General features: G+C 39.1%; 1 protein-coding gene across 6 annotated transcripts in view; it reads right to left on the bottom strand.

Annotated features, from left to right (window-relative positions):
* LMNTD1 (lamin tail domain containing 1) overlaps positions 1-15,396 on the bottom strand; it is a 491,035-nt gene that overhangs the window by 217,539 nt on the left and 258,100 nt on the right. For 4 of the 6 annotated variants that reach the window (XM_061417580.1, XM_061417579.1, XM_061417581.1 and 1 more), the window contains one exon: positions 4,644-4,794. The exons of 1 other annotated variant lie outside the window; for it this stretch is intronic. The gene's annotated coding sequence lies outside the window, so the exon portion shown is untranslated. Of the gene's footprint in view, positions 1-4,643; positions 4,795-6,027; positions 6,109-15,396 lie in introns of those variants that run through there. One more of the 6 variants, XM_061417583.1, reaches the window with a different exon arrangement.

Here is a 15,396-nt window from a genome sequence, read left to right as displayed (position 1 = left end):
CCATTATCATGTTGTTGTTGTTCAGTCGCCCAGTTGTGTCTGACTCTTTGTGACCTCATGGACTGCAGCACATCAGGTCTCCATATCCCTCACCATCTCCTGAAGTTTGCCCAAGTTCATGTCCATTGCATAGGTATGCCATCCAGCCATCTCATCTTCTGACACTCTCTTCTCCTTTTCCCTTCACTCTTCCACTATCAGGGTCTTTTCCACTGAATTGGCTGTTCACATCAGGTGACCAAAATACTGGAGCTTCAGCTTCAGCATCAGTCCTTCCAGTGAGTATTCAGGGTTGATTTCCCTTAACATTGACTGGTTTTATCTCCCTGCTGTTGAAAGGACTCTCAGAAGTCTTCTCCAGCACCACAGTTCAAAGAAATCAATTCTTTGGCTCTCTGCCTTCTTTATGGTCCAGCTCTCACAAACACACGTGACCAGTGGGAAGACCATAGCCTTGACTATATGGACCTCTGTCTGGATAGGGATTTGATTCCTCTAGGAATTGAATATAAAAATCTGCATGTGCATCTCTGACTCCTGCAGACCAGTCGACAGCTCTAGGGATAGATCTGAAGTTAGAGGAAGTGTTAGTCACTTGGTCACTTTAGAATCTTTGTGACTCTGTGGACTGCAGCCCACCAGGCCCCTTCGTCCATGGGATTCTCTAGACAAGAATACTGGAGTGAGTTGCTGTGCCCTCCTCCAGGGGATCTTCCCAACCCAAGGATCGAACCCAGGTCTCCTACATTGCAGGTGAATTTTTTACCATCTGAGCCACCAAGGAAGCTCAATCATTATTATAAGCAATGTTAAAAAAAAAAAAAAAATGTTGACATCTCACATTTTTCCCCCTTGCTAAGTCTTTGAAACTCAGTGTGTGTTTTAAACTTACAAATATCTCAGTTCAAGCAAGCAGCATTTCCAGTGCTCTGTAGCCACATGTGGCTGGGTGGCTACCAGATAGACAGTGTAGCACTAGAGAATAAATCAGAGGGGCTGCAGTGGAAGCAACAGCCCAGTTTGGAGGCTACTGCAAAAGTCCAGTGAGACAAGCACTGCTCAGATTAGGACAGAAACAACAGAGATGGCAGAAAATGATTTTAGATCAGTCTCAAATTTGAGACTGATTTGAGATCAGTCTGGAAGGAGTTAAGAGAAGTAGACATGAAGGAATGTGAGGGAAAGGCTTAGAAGGTGAAATACAACCAGAAATAAGCCCTAGGATAATTCTAAGACTGTTCTAAATTAATGCTTTGATGTTGAATTTCCTCTAGGGCCTTAGCAGGATATATTTTTACTGTCACTTATGATTGTATTATTTTCCTTTTTATATCTACTTTTATTTTTGATCAACTGCTTTTATGCATTGGTCTGCTTCAAAATTCCCATTTCATCCTCAATTCACCTGTATATTTAATTCAATTTGATTTAACAGAAATTGTTTTGACCCATTTGTGCTAGGTTTTGTGCTGAACATAGAGAAGATAAAGAAAATAAGGAAGGATGTCTATATAAAGAAAAGCTTCCCTGGTGGCTCAGATGGGAAAGAATCTGCCTGCAATGCAGGAGACCCTATCCCTGAGTCTGGAAGATTCCCCAGAGAAGGGAATGGCTACCCATTCCAGTATTCTTGCCTGGAGAATTCCATGGACAGAGGAACCTAGAGGACTACAGTCCATGGGGTTGCAAAGAGTTGGACGTGACTGAGCGACTAACACTCTCACTTTTCTATATTAAGAAGCTAAGTATAATATATGAAACCTAAAGCATTTACTCTCTTTGTCCCAGTTGCCTTGGTTGTTTAACAATAAAGCATATCCTATTCTCATCCAGCATAGTCTCAGAGGATTGTGTATACCCCTGAATTTGGCAGTGTCTGATCATTCAGTCAGGGTCAGTCAGAATGACAAAAATCACTCTACAGATTTTGCATGAAACATGATTTAACAGTAGGGAATTAAAGATTTACCAAACCATTACAAGGGCTAAGACAGCAAAGGTCAGGAAAGCCCCTGCAAGCTTTCAGGAAATTTACAAGTACAAAAATTATCAGGAAAGCTGCTTCCTGGATCTCAGCTGTTTCAACAAATAAAATGATTCTTAGGACGTCTTTTGGGAACCACTGGCAACACCCATTGTGAACCATCCACCAACCCTCACTTGCCTGCCTATGGCTGATGCTGTAGAATAATGGAGTTCCTCTTTAGCTTGGGATTCTGGGAAATGTAGTTTCAGGGTTCCTCCCCGTGATACAAGGGAGATACAGAAAAGGGGTGGGCATGAAGATGAGATATACAACCAGGCATGGGTAGATTGTGCATGTAGTTGGTTCTGGGGTAAAAATTGCACATCTGTAAGCCTCAAATACTCTGTTTCAATTTAGTGCTGCCAAATAAATTTTCAACTAAATTTCTAACATTTAAATCTTGAATTATGCTTTGTTTTTTTCCCCCCAAAATCAGAAGGTAACTTAAGGTGTTTGAAAACAACTTGAAAACAACTAAACCCTAAAAAAAGTATTCAGAGATTGAATATACAAATAGGAAACAGCCAGAAAACTGCATATAAAAACAGAACTTTAGTCCAAAATCTGCAGCAAGCTGCCTAGGAAACCAAACCCTTTATGTATAATAAACATCCCAAGACGCCAGCCAGCTATAAGTCAGATGTGAGAAAACCAGATTGCTATCTCTGGTGACAATCCAGAAAACTAAACAGTAACTTCTGTAACAGTCAGGCCACTTGACCCCAAATGGCCAGGGCTTGATTAATAACTGATTAATAACTTGATTAATAAGCTTCCCTCATTTTTGTGCCCACTCCCAACTTAGTACCAACCAGGGAAAGTTAAGTGTATACCCCTGATCAATCACATAAGATGCCCCATTTCAAGCTAGCCTGCCTACAGTTTCTCCATGCCAATAGCACTCAATCATAGTATACCTGCAGCCTTTTCTTTTTTCCACTATAAAGCTTTCCCACTTTGCTTTTCTCATTTGTTTGGTTTTCTTTTTTTCCCCCACAGTATTAATCAAGGTAGGATGTGATCTAAGAAGAAACGGTATTGAATAAGGTAAATACCATATACATTTCTAGGCACCAATTTTCTCCTAAGTAGCAGGCAGTATGGTACAATGGATAAGTGATTGAATTCTGGAATCAGAAAACCAGACTTTAAATCCTACCATTTTCACAGTCTAGATGTGCTATCCAGATTATTTGCTTAACCTTGATGGCTTCGGTTTTCTCATCAATTATGTGCTCAGTTGCTCAGCTGTGTTTGGCCCCATGAACGGTAGCCCGCCGGGCTCCTCTGTCCATGGAATTTTTCAGGCAAGATTATTGGAGCGGGTTGTTATTTCCTACTCCAGGGGATCTTTCTGAGCCAGGGATCAAACTAGCATCTCTTACGTCTCCTGCATTGGCAGGAGGGTTCTTTACCACTAGTGCCACCTGGAAAGCCCTTTTCTTACCAACAAAGTGGCTACAATGATGGTATCTATTATTTAGGGTTGTTCGCTGGATTGAATCAGGTTACGGCTGTAAACTGCATTATTTAATTTGGTATTATCATTATGTTCTCTTTCCAAGCTCATGACCTCCATTTTGGTCCACATATAAATGACCTCTTACTTCATCATCCTTCCTCTATCTGATCCTTCCTTCAGCTCACTGAACATAAGCAACCAAATAAATCTTCTTCAACTGTTACCATCTCATTCCCTTACTCAAAAATTCTCAGGGCCATTAAAGACATCTATAACCTACCTTTCCACAAGTTCTCATAGTCTCTTGTACAAGAAGGACCTTCTGCTGTAGCCAAATGTGTATATCCATTTATCTAGAGATATCCCCCAAAGTCTCACACACAAGACCATTTTCCCTCCCACTTTTCATATTTGGAGTAAACTATACTTCCTTTCTCAATGTCTGAATCCTACATTTCATTTATGGTCCAGCTCAAATCCTCTCACCCCATTAAACCTTATCACACCACTGCATTCTACAGAAATTTCTCTCTCTCTAGAGTCCTAAAATTTTACTAAGCTCACTAAATTATATCCTGATTTGCAATAAATATGTCTTTTCATAAATGTGTATCAAAACCTAAGGGAGAGGATAATATTCCTGAAGGCAGGGCCAATAGTTTATTCTTTCTGGTGTATTGCCATATACCCACACATAATAATAATAATTGCTATTCAAGACTAATTATGTTTCTGTTGCCTTGCCAAACACTTCATTTTATCTGATTTATTTCTCTCCAGAGCTCTTGAGGGAGGGGTTATAATTAGCCATTTATCAGGTGAGAGAATTTGAACATAGAAAAGTTGAATTATTTGCCCAAGGTCACAGAAATAGTAATGATGAATCTGAGCCACCTAGGAATCTGTGACTCCACATCTTATGCAATTAATTAACATTCTGTGGATTGATTAAACATACTGCTTTATGAGATCCTGCCAGATAATGCATATAAATTTCCTCTCTTTATTGCCAGTGTCTCCTTGGAAAACCCAAATACAGGATTCACTTTAGAGATCGTGTATTTCTACAATGGAATCAATTTCCAGAGACATTTCTCTTAAACTTGTAGATAGAAATCTTGAAACAATCAGGAAAATATCAGAGAGCACATTTACTTAGCCATGTAAGTTGTTCAGAATTAAGATGCTGGAGAAGACATCACGTCAGGTTTATGGTTTCTTCATGTTTGCCGTTCATTCCTATTTTGAGCAGAATTTCGTGCCACTGTTCATTGCTGGATTTTAGGATACAATTCTCAGGTTCCAGCTAAGAAGAGGGATAACTTTTATTTACACCATTTCAAAAATATATGAATATCAAAACTAACATAAAATTTTAAATATTGAATATACTATGACATTAGTGTGAAAGAGGGTGTTTTTGGCTTTTTGGTTTGTCTTTCTCAATAATCATTCATTTTCAAAATGGTTTGGGAAAGTAGGAAGATGGTAGAGTTAGGAAAAAAAAAAACACACAAAAAACCTTGTCCAGAGTATCTTACAGTATGAATTTTTCAATCAGAGAAGCACATGGACTCTTGAGAGTCTTCCTGAATATTAAAAACACCACCTATATTTTAAAACTTGATCCTTCAAGGATGTTAAACTGACCTAGCTCTTTCTGCAATCCATGGTGTGGTAACTTGGGAAAATCCAATCCTGAAAAAAATTCTAACCCAAAGAGTATAAAGTTAAACAGGGATCTTTCTCAAAATACACTTAAAAGTATAAAGATGCCATGTCTTTATTCTTGTTTGTTCTATAAAAATACAAATGTATAGGAAGGAAATGATAATTTCAATCAACATTCACTGGTAATTAAAAGCAACTGTAGTCCTCGGGCTGTTTCTTTCCAATATGATCCAGTGATCAGAAGGAATTGGAAATGATTACATTTTAACTAGAAACACATTTCTGTCCACAACGGAGCTCTGAAGCATGAAAAAGACATGCTTGTGTTTGTGTTTCCATCTGGGGCTCTAATTTGAACTTCAGTGCTTATTCTCTCAGACTTCTGGCTGTGCAAAGATCCAGAAAGTCAAAGCCAGCATATTCTTTTACCCTGTTTCATGCAAAAAATAAAATAAAATTCCATGGCAAACAATTACCATGTTTGCCTTTTGTGGAATGGCTCTATTTAAATCCATTATAGGTTAAACAAGAGCACTTGTAAAATTCACAGCTCAGAGTTAATCTGGCTATATCCCAGGGCACCCAATCTGAAAAGCAAGTGATTGCAAACACTCTTGGGAAGGAAGTTAGCAATGGCCTATAATGCAAAACAGTCTGGAACGATTACATTTAGCTTGGTTTTCAAATTAAGAAATTCATCCCATGGTTGGTTTTTCATTTGAAAGCCTTCTTCAAGTCCCATTAAAAATGCTCATCTATTTCTGATACTCAGTTAGTGCATCCAAATGATATCATCATTAGCGATAAGGGGAAAAACAGTGAACGCTGTAGTGCCTTATGCCAGGAATTATTTGGTCATGGAAAGTACCTGGAGGTGCTTGTAGTTGCTACAACTTCACAACTCTGGACTGGGAATTCTGTTTTCTGTGGCCAGGAGGGAACGGTGAATTCACAGAAGTCCTGATGGGGAAAAAGAGGACATCCTGTGGCCCTTAAAGAACTTGGCAACTTACTGTATTTGATATGAAATGTACATCCTTTTCTTTTCTTAGTGTAAAATGCACCAAGGGCTTCCCCAGTGGCTTAGTGGGTAAAGAATCTGCCTGCAATGCAGGAGATACAGGAGATGTGGGTTCAATCCCTGGGTTGGGATGATCCCCAGGAGGAGGAAATGGCAACCCACTCCAGTATTCTTGCCTGAAAAACCCCATGGACAGAGGACCCTGATGGGCTACAGGCCATGGAGTTGTGAAGAGTCGAATACGACTGAGTGAATAAGCGTGCAAATGCACAAGAGTCTTTTTGATCCATGAGTCTCAGCTCCTCATTCTTATACTGAGAATCTAATAGCTATTTAGAATATTTTATAAAAAAAAAATCAAAGGATGTGATATCACTCTCAGGGCATTTAAGATTTCTTTCTGAGGTAGGAAAACTGAATGCCTATTAAAATAATGAGTATGAGCCACCAAACCCTATCCATGATCATTCAGTGTCTTTATTACCAAAACACTTTCCTCAGGAAGACAAAGGGGAGAAATGCTCTAACGGGAAAAGCATATTATGATTCATGGGAACAAGCTGATGCTCTCTGATGGCATACTCTTGTCATTCATTTCATTTCACAAGTGCCTATATAATGCTTGCCTCCTATGTTCCACGTGCTGTTCTCAGCACTTGACAAATATTCATACATTTAATGTCATGTCTCATGTCAACACGATGTAGGTGGTGTAGATACAATTATTAACCCCACTTTACAGATAATGAGACTGAAAGACAGGTTAAATAACTTGCCTATGATCAGACAATTGTGGAGCCAAGATTTTGAAGCCTTGCAGTTATGTTTATTCAAAACTCTCATGGTGTGAACAAGCGCACGGATCATCGATAAAAGCTGTTAAGTGCTATGGTCTTTGAGAGCAAATGGTAAAGTCGTTTTGTATTTGGTTGTATAAATTTTATAGCTTGGAGGTGGTTTTTTGTGTTTGTCGTGTTAAAGGACAAAACTTTCTAATGCTGCCATAAAATCTCTAGCTATACACGATAAGAAAAATGTACATAAGTCAGATATTGTTTCTGTACAGCTTTTCTTATTGGCATGCAGTGTCTAGATCTTTAAAATTTAGTGCTAAAATGAAAAATAGAAAAATAAGTGATGTATATATTGTAATATATCACATTTATGCAAACTAAACACATGCAACGTGAAACCATAATATGTGTTTACAAGTACACATGAAAAAAAAAGAAAGGATATCTGGCAAACCTTAGAAGAATTCAAAGAAAACAGGACCAGAGCTTTACAGGGAATGTTAATCATGAACTGAGGCTGGTATTTAACTTAACCCTCTGATTCCAAGACTGAAGCTGAGAGAAAGAATCCATCTAAATATTTATCCATGCATGTACTGAATTCATTTATCTAAGCAGTCATTCACGCCAACAAGGGAAAGTGAGAAAGTTTTCTGTGTTACTGATTAGATTATTAGATCATTTTATTATGTAACAATTATATAATTAAGGATCCTAAAGAGTTGATAGCCTAAGAAGATGTTTATATCAATTTGTGTTGTTTGAGTTGCAAACTGAACAACATTCTAACTTAAAGGAAGAGCTACAAACCATCATTTTATCAAAAAATGAATAAATTGGGCTCATCACTTCAAGGAAAATAACTGACATTTGGTAACAATGATAAAATTTAAGCTTTCAAATAATAATTTGAATAATAATATCAGTTATTTTCCTTGAAGTGACAGGTCCACTTTATTCATTTTTTGATTAAAAAAAAACAAATTGTTTATAGATATTCCTTTAGGTAAAAATGTTGTTCTGCCTGCAACTCAAACAATGGCTTTTCCTATATGCAATCATTGCATTTGGGTATACAGTACTGCTTAATGTGTACACTCTATTTGAAAGACATGCACTCAAGGGCTGAGATTTAATGCATTTTCACTGCTTCATCAAGGACACGGTAAGACTTGCATCTTTTTAACCTGAGTGCATGGCAATGAAGAACACGATGTCTGGGGCTCCCTACTTGATTTCTGCAAAGGCACCAGCAGATGTCCCTACCACTGGTGCAGATGTTAACACGGTGAATAGAGAATGACATCTTAGCATCATTACAAAAATAATTTCAATGTCACAGGGTCCCCAGAGGTCCACAGACCACACTAGTCAAACTTAGCCCCACAAGAATTCACATGCTAAACATATCTTAAAATAACTAATGAAAAGTGAATCAGGTACTTCCTGAGTTTCAAATAAGAATAAATCTGGAGATTTCAGGGCCATCTGTTCCTTAATTAAATTATGTGCCTGAGTGATATCTGGAGCATCAATATTTTTAAAAGTCAAACACTTAAGGAAATTTTCAAACTTTCTTAATTTCCTATTCCTAAAGAAGTTCACAGCTTCCTCAATGAGACTGTGAGTTAAATCACGGAACAAGTCTTTTTCTTTATGGCTTAATCAGAAGATAGTTCTAAGGCTGTTTCAGACCTGAGCTGAGTCACCGATCAATACTTAATCAGCCCACAGACTACAGTTCACTCAATCAGTTTTGAGGGAGTCATTCATTCAACTCTGGTTCCCAGATTGTCCCTACTACATTAAAATCCACAGAAACTTTGCCAGAAGTGTTCTAGCTCTTGCCCTAGAGGCAGACTCTCAGGCTCCTGAAATTGATATTTGGAGGATAGTTTCAGTTTCTGCACCTGCCTCCCCACCACATCCCCCTTTGTTTCTGTGGTTAAGGACTGTGCTCTTTTAATACCAGGCAGGTAAGGGAAGTACAAGTGCCTTACAACACTTAATAATTCATTGAAAGCATGAGTAAATCGTAAATCTCACTTCCTTCAGTTAGTGAACACTTCCTGATAGCCTCGTGGAGACACTGGACTGCATGCGGAAAATTAGAAGCAAGAATAATAGAGACAATTATAGCGGAGTCCCTTGGACAGCAAGGAGATAAAACTAGTCAATCCTAAAGGCAATCAACCCTGAATATTCATTGGAAGTTCTTAGCCTCCATAAACCGAAAACATGTTTGAGAGGAACAGCTCAGACCCATATGAAAAGGGCAATGCTCCAATGCTTTGGCCACATGATGCGAATAGCTGACTCACTGGAAAAGACCCTGATGCTGAGAAAGATTGAAGGCAGAATGAGAAGAGGGCAGCAGAGGATGAGATGGTTGGATGGTATCACCGATTCAATGGACATAAACTTGGGTAAACTCTGGGAGATGGTGAGGGACAGGGAAGCCTGGCATGCTGCAGTCCATGGAGTCATAAAGAGTTGACACAGCTTGGCGATTGAACAACAGTAAGCCACTGAAAAGTCAAATGACTGTTTCCAAGTCAGCACTGTTCCTATAACTCCACACTCTCCTGGCTGTATGGCTTTACACTCAATGGTCCTCCAGCCTGGAAACTTCTTCCCTCAGCTTTTTAAACTTAATGTCTTTCTGCTCAAATGTTACCTTAGCAGGGAGACTTCATTCTATCTAAAATAGCTCCTCCCCACCTTCTGTTTCTTATCATGTTTTATTTTTCTTCACAGGGACTACCACCAAATGACATGTTACATGTTTGTCTAATATTATCTCTTTGCTCCATTTGAATATAAGTTCTCAAGATCAAGGACTTACTCTTTATTCACTGTTGTATCTCAAAACCTAGAAGTTCCCTCTACCTACTAGGACATATTAAATATTTGCTGATTGAATGAACAAATAGATGAATGCTATAGCAGCTCACTCCTTGGAAGTAAAGCTATGAAAAACCTACACAGCGTATTAAAAAGCAGAGACACCAGTTTGCAGACAAATGTCTATACTGTCAAAGCTATGGGTTTTCCAGTAGTCATGTGCGGATGTGAGAGTTGGTCCATAAAGAAGGCTTAGTTCTGAAGAATTGATGCTTTTGAATTGTGGTGCTGGAGAAATCTCTTGAGAGTCCCTTGGACTGCAAGGAGATCAAACCAGTCAACCCTAAAGAATATCAAACCTGAATATTCATTGGAAGGACTGTTGCTGAAGCTGAAGCTCAAATACTTTGGCCACCTGATGGGAAGAGCTGACTCATTAGAAAAGACCCTGATGCTGGTAAAGATTGAAGGCAAAAGGAGAAGGGTGGGCAGAGGATGCGTTGGTTAGATAACATCACAGACTCAATAGACATGAATCTGAGCAAACTCCAGGAGACAGTGGAGGACAGAGGAGACTTGTGCACTGCAGTCTGTGGGGGTCATGTAGAGTCAGACACAACTTGGCGACTGAATAACAAGAGCAGCTCAGAGCAGGAAGAGGAGATGAGAGGCACTAACCAGGTGGTGAGGAATTATTTCATGGGTTGAAGTTTGAGCTGCATCTTGAAGGGTGTCTCTCATATGTTGGGTCAATGAACAAAGAGGCCTACTTGTCTTACAGGACTCAAGGGAGATGCCATCTTCTCAACAAGCCTTGTTGGGACCTCTAGAACTGGATGAGTTGCTACTGCTTTTGTATCCCCTAATTCTCCATGCTCTCACTGGAGTAGAATTCACTCCAGTGGATCTTATTTCCTCCCTACTTGTCTGGCTGCTCCAGTAGAATATTTGCTCTGGGATGATAAAGGCAGTATCTTATCTTATTCCTAATTGCATATCCAGCCATATCACAGATCCTGCTACCCCGTAAGTGCTCATTGACTGTGTTATTGATGAACTAGGCAGAGAGCTCACATAGAGGAGTGAAAAGCAGGCATGGACCAAATCAAGAGGATTTGTAGAGCTATGAAATGGAGTTTGGGTTTTGATCAGTGACATGCTGTGATAATCTATCATCTTAGCAAGGCCATAGGAACATGTGTGCATAGTGAAACAAGTGGAAAAAAAAAATCCAGTCAGAGACAAATTGTAACCATACTGCAATGATCTAGGCACAAGATAATGAAGGCCTGGACCAGGCCTGGTGGCAATGGGAATGGTCGTGAAGAAATAGATGTAGTCAAGGTCCTGGTGACTGATTTGATGTTCAGAGCAGCCATAGGTGATGCCATGTTCTAAGCTTGGGTGACTATGAAAGGGTGATGCAATCACTGTATCTTATGTTTCAACTCTTAATCCTAAGGTTCTTAAGAAAAGAAAATTTGGCAATTTTTTCCCTGTGATGGCACAATTTCTTTGTCTTAGGTATACTTAATACTAGAATCTGTCAGAATTCATTTATGTAGCCTATATCCTAATACTAAGCTTTTAGACAAAACTTTAAAATTCTAAGACTAAATTTCTCTCCTGATTGCTGTCAGTTACTTATCAAAAGAAATCAACTCCAGGAGATGACAGGATTCAGAGCTTTAAGAAACCTCAAGCAGACAAAGCAAACAGGATCTATCCCTCACGACAATGACTCAGGCAGAATCTGGGCTCAGTGAGTCACAGGCCAGGAGGAGGTGGGTGAGTAGAGGAGATGGGAGCACAGGTACTGGTGTTTTTCCTATTTCTGCCTTAGAGGTCAGCTCTGGTGCCTTCTCTTTTATATAATCAGAAAGTTGCAGTAAGGTGGAGAAGAAGGACAAGCTACCTAAAAATCAGCTGCATCCAAATTTCATGGACTTCACTGAGGAAGAATAGTTTTCCTAGAGAAATATAGAATGAGCCTGCTATTAGCCAGAGAAAGTAGATGTTGGGTACACTGAGATGGCAGCCATCCACACTCAACCTCGTTCCAGTCAAAGTGGATTTTCTGTAAGGAAACATGCTGATTGAAATTGAATTTGGGAGACTGGGATTGGCACACATACACTATTGACACTATGTATAAAATAGACAACCAATGAGAACCTACTGTACAGCCCAGGGAGCTCCGCTGAATGCACTGTAATGATCTGAAGGGGAAGCAAGTCCAAAAGGGAGGGCCGAAGAGCTACCCACTCCAGTACTTTTGCCTGGAGAATCCCATGGACAGAGGAGCCTGGCAGGCTACAAGTCCACGGGCTGCAGAGTCAGACACGACTGAGTGAATAATGTATATGTATATGTACAGCTGATTCATTTTCCTGTATAGTAGAAACTAATACAACATTGCAATGCAAATATTATTGCTGTTGTTCAGTTGCTCAGTCATGTCCAACTCTTTTTGACTTCATGGACTGCAGCATGCCAGGCTTCCCTGTCCATCACCATCTCCCAGAGCTTGTTCAAACTCATGTCCATTGAGTTGGTGATGCCATCCAACTATCTCATCCTCTGTCATCTCCTTCTCCTCCTGCCTTCAGTCTTTCCCAGCATCAGGGTCTTTTCTAATGAGTCGGCTCTTCATATCAGGTGGCCAAATTATTGGAACTTCAGCTTCAGCATCAGCCCTTCCAATGAATATTCAGGGTTGATTTCCTTTAGGATTGACTGGTTTGATATCCTTGCTGTCCAAGGGACTCTCAAGAGTCTTTTCCAACACCACGGTTCAGAAGCATCAATTCTTCGGGGCTCAGCTTTCTTTATAGTCCAACTCTCACATCCATACATGACCACTGGAAAAACCGTAGCTTTGACTAGACAGACCTTTGTTGGCAAAGTAATGTCTCTGCTTTTTAATATGCTATCTAGGTTTGTGATAGGTTTTCTTCCAAGGAGCAAGTGTCTTTTAATTTCATGGCTGCAGTCACCATCTGCAGTGATTTTGGAGCCCAAGAAAATAGTCTGTCACCATTTCCATTGTTTCTCCATCTATTTGTCACGAAGTGATGGGACCAGAGGTCATGATCTTAGTTTTTGAACGTTGAGTTTTAAGCCAGCTTTTTCACTTTCCTCCTGCTCCTAAATTGGAGAAACTATACTCCAATAAAAATTAATTTTAGAAAAAGAAAAAAAAGAAACTGGACCTGGAATGTCTTCAGGAAATGAGGCAGTTAGAAAGACTCTGTTCTACCTCTCTTCCTTCTTTGCTTCTCTCTGCATATCCTTCCTGTTCTTTCTGAAAGATTTCTTCAGCATCAGCATAGATTTTGCTTTCTCCTGACTTTAACTTTTCAGGACCCTGACTCTGTGTAATACCATCTCTTACTATTCTCCTTCAGTTTCTGCTAATTGCCTCTTTCTCTTCGGTTTCTAGTTTCAAATTCCAAAGGAAGGAAACTGTTGCTAAGGTCATTCGTGTCAAAGGTGATACACCATCCACTAGACATTGCTATCTATGGATTTCCTACTAGCCCAGTGCTAATTCTTATTCCAATCAGCCTAGTGAGAGTAGGGGGAAATTTTTTTTCTTAATCCCCTTGGCCACACCATAGGTAGCAAAATTTCCATTAACAGAGTTTGTTGGAAGGACAGTTTTTGCTAAATAATCTCTCACAAGTAAAGAACCAAGTGTGATATCAAGTACATTCCCCTAGTACCTTATACTTTCTCACTCTCCAAATTAATGACTTCACCCCTTCTAATACCCTCTCACCACTCACTGTCACTGCATTCTTCCCTAGAACATATGTGAAATAAAAAGGGACTACTTTATTTTCTTTTCCCTAAATCCACCAGCCTCTGGTCCTATCCAAGGCTGTACCCACCGCTTGTGCTTTGAATCCCACCCTACTTCCCTTCCCAAGAATTTCCCTCCCATTATTATCAGTTTTCTAAAATATATTGTATATGTCATTATGTATTTATTATCAGTGTTTTCCCACTTATGTCTCCCCACTATAAAATAGGCTCCTTGAGATAAGAATGCCGTCTACAATCTAACACTATTTCCAACACCTGAATTACTTAATCTCAATTAATTTTGTGGTCTGTTTGACTAATTTGAGTATGGTAGATGATCAATAAATAGGACTACTCTTTCTTGTATTCCCTTTAACTTCATTCAGTGTTTACTAGGCAATAATTTCTGTTTATAGAAACTTTCCATAAACAAAATACAGAGACAAATCTATTCAGTAAAAAAGAATCTTTACATTGTTGGTCTTGAAGATGAGTAACAAGCTGATGTGCATGTATTTTCCAAAAAGATGAATGTGTTTTCCTGATGTATTTTTCGAGATTCATTTCGCTTAATCAATCACTATCTTCAAATTGATGTGCTTTGTGTTATGCACATAGAAGAAATAAACGCTTTACTCTCAGGGAGCTTATAATCTAGTAGGATAACCACAGTTTCATGTATAAGAATGCTTATCACACTTTGGTTTATAAAAAGAAATTTTTGAAATAATCCTTTCAAATGTCCGATCAAAATATGAGTCAAATAAATTGTATTTGTAAAGAAGGCTATTTATTGTAACATTTCTTTGATAGTAAAAGATCAGGAAGAACCCAAATTGTGTTCTATTGTGCACTGGTTGAATAAACGAAGGTCACACCAACGAAATGAGTACAATGCAGTTGTGATCACAAAGACACATCGTTAGAGGAGAAAAGCGGTGTGTATAGTATGTGCATACTATACCATCTTATAGCTAAGAAAGAGAGGCAATACAAACACACACACATACACACTTTTTTATTTTAGAAATGCTAAGATAAACCAAAAGCTATAACAATGTTTACCTTTAGTGAGAATGGGAATTGGGTAAGGGAATACAGATGGAAGTTAGATTTTCAAAATATTTTGCAGATTTTACTTTGGAAACATATAAATGCTTTACAGCATTCTAAAAAATAAGAACTTAAAAAAATCAACCCCAAAGTTAGAATGCTAAAAGAAAAAAATATTTTTTGAGTTTGTCACTTAACCACTCAGGGAAGAGTTATTTCAAAGTGACTTTAAAACAGTAATTTTGCTTTAAAACAGCAAAATTTATCCTCAGTGGGATATATTCTGTGTGCTTAGTTGCTCAGTTCATGTCTGTTTTTGACCCCATGGATTATAGCCGCCAGGCTCCTCTGTCCATGGGGATTCTCCAGGCAAGAATAGGAGTGAGTTGCCATGCCCTCCTCCAGGGGATCGTTCCAAACCAGGGATGGAACCCAGGTCTCCTGCACTGCAGGCGGATTCTTTACTGTCTGAGTCACCAGGGAAGCCCTAAAGACAAAATAAATGCAAAAAAAAAAAAAAATTCTCCCCAATAATCAAAGCTCTTTTCAATAACCATGTTGTTAGAATTAATATATTCTTCTTTGGAAATTTTTATTTTGTTGTTTAGTTGCTAAGTCGTGTCTGATTCTTTTGGGGCCCCATGGACTGTAGCCCACCAGGCTCCTCTGTCCGTGGATTTCCCAGGCAAGAATACTAGAGTGGGTTGCCATTTCCTTC

Source organism: Bos javanicus, chromosome 5 (assembly GCF_032452875.1).
Source record: "Bos javanicus breed banteng chromosome 5, ARS-OSU_banteng_1.0, whole genome shotgun sequence".
Taxonomy (NCBI): Eukaryota; Metazoa; Chordata; class Mammalia; order Artiodactyla; family Bovidae; genus Bos; species Bos javanicus.
Note: the sequence above shows the minus strand (reverse complement) of the source record. Positions and strands in the feature narration are given on the sequence as shown.